The sequence below is a fragment of the Calypte anna genome, chromosome 20, assembly GCF_003957555.1.
Source record: "Calypte anna isolate BGI_N300 chromosome 20, bCalAnn1_v1.p, whole genome shotgun sequence".
NCBI classification, from domain to species: Eukaryota; Metazoa; Chordata; class Aves; order Apodiformes; family Trochilidae; genus Calypte; species Calypte anna.
The window spans coordinates 13,700,568-13,702,044 of record NC_044265.1 but is presented as its reverse complement, the minus strand read 5'-3'; the positions used below and the strand labels follow the sequence as shown (position 1 = coordinate 13,702,044).

The 1,477-nt window shown below is 63.0% G+C and overlaps 1 non-coding gene across 1 annotated transcript; it reads left to right on the top strand.

Moving 5' to 3' along the window:
* Positions 1-443: 443 nt before the first annotated feature.
* Positions 444-515, top strand: TRNAE-CUC. Its single transcript has one exon. It is a non-coding gene; the product is annotated as a tRNA-Glu (tRNA).
* Positions 516-1,477: the final 962 nt, after the last annotated feature.

Genomic DNA, 1,477 nt, shown 5'->3' with positions numbered 1-1,477 from the left:
TCCCCACATTCCCCCTGATCACCCCCATTCCCTCTCCCCATCCCCACATTCCTCCTGACCCCCCCCATCCCCACATTCCCCCTGATCACCCCCATTCCCTCTCCCCATCCCCACATTCCTCCTGACCCCCCCATCCCACATTCCCCCTGCCCATCCCCATTCCCTCTTCCTATCCTCACATTCTTTCTGATCCCCCCCATCCCCACATTCCTCCAGATCCCCGTATTCCTCCTGCTCTCCCCCATTCCCCCATTCCTCCTGCTCACCCCCATTCCCTCTCCCCATCCCCACATTCCCCTTGACCCCCCCATTCCCCCTGCTCACCCCCATTCCCTCTCCCCATCCCCACATCCCCCTGACCCCCCCATTCCCTCACCTCTCTCTCCCCGTCCCAGCCCAGCGCTAGCGCGGGAATCCCAGTCAGTGCAGTCTCTCCTCATGTCTCCCTGGTGGTCTAGTGGTTAGGATTCGGCGCTCTCACCGCCGCGGCCCGGGTTCGATTCCCGGTCAGGGAAATGACCTTTTTTCTTCTTTTTTATTTATTTTTTAATTAATTTCGCAGCACTCTTCCCTCTTCATCACCCGACTCCCCGCGCAGCCCCGCGCTCTCCCCGCACCCACAGCACCCCTCGCCCCCTCCTCTGCGCACCCATCCCCGCGGGGGTGGTGGCGGCGGTGGGCTCGCAGTGCGCAGGCGCGGAGCTGGCCCCTCCCCTGCCCGCCGTCGGTGTCGCCGGGTCCCGCTCGGTGTCTGGCGGCGGCGGCGGCCGCAGCCCCTGAGGTAACAGCGCTGAGACCGAGGGGGGGGCCCGTTCGACACCGGGAGGAACCGCCCGCACCCTGGGGCCGCCCCCACCCCCCCGCCCCGGGGCTGCCGGGGCCCCGCGGGGCACAGGTGAGCGCGGAGGCGGTGTTGGGGCCGGGGTTGGGCCCGGAGGCCAAGATGGAGCTGATGGTGCCGGGGAGGGGGGGGGCTGTGAGGAGAGAGGGGGTGAGGGATGTCCCTGCCATCGGATGGAGAGGGGGGGGTCCTGTGGAGCATCCCCCCCCGTGTCCGTGTCCTGTGTGTGTATGTGTGTGGACACCCCCATCCCGGGGCTGTGAGGAGATCTCCGCTCCCCCTCTGCCATTCCCGCCCTGCGGCCTCGGAGCTGCCGAGATTGTGAGGAAAAAAACCCCAAAAAACAACCCAAAAAAACCCCAGACAACCCAACCGAGGAAAACTGAAACCAGGGCCCCCCCCAGAAGAGGCCTGGGAAGGTGAATTCTCAATGGAAGTCACGGTGCGTGGTGGGTGAGCTCTGATTCACCGTGACGGGCTCTGTGCTCCTGGGGATTTTTGCTTCCCCTTACGTTGTTCTGCTAATATATATAATTATTTTTATGGGTTTTTTTTTTTAATAATTTGTAGCCGCTCTGGCTCTGACGTGCTTAGCGAGTGACGTATTACCAACGGGAAGTAAACCTCCAGCCTTTC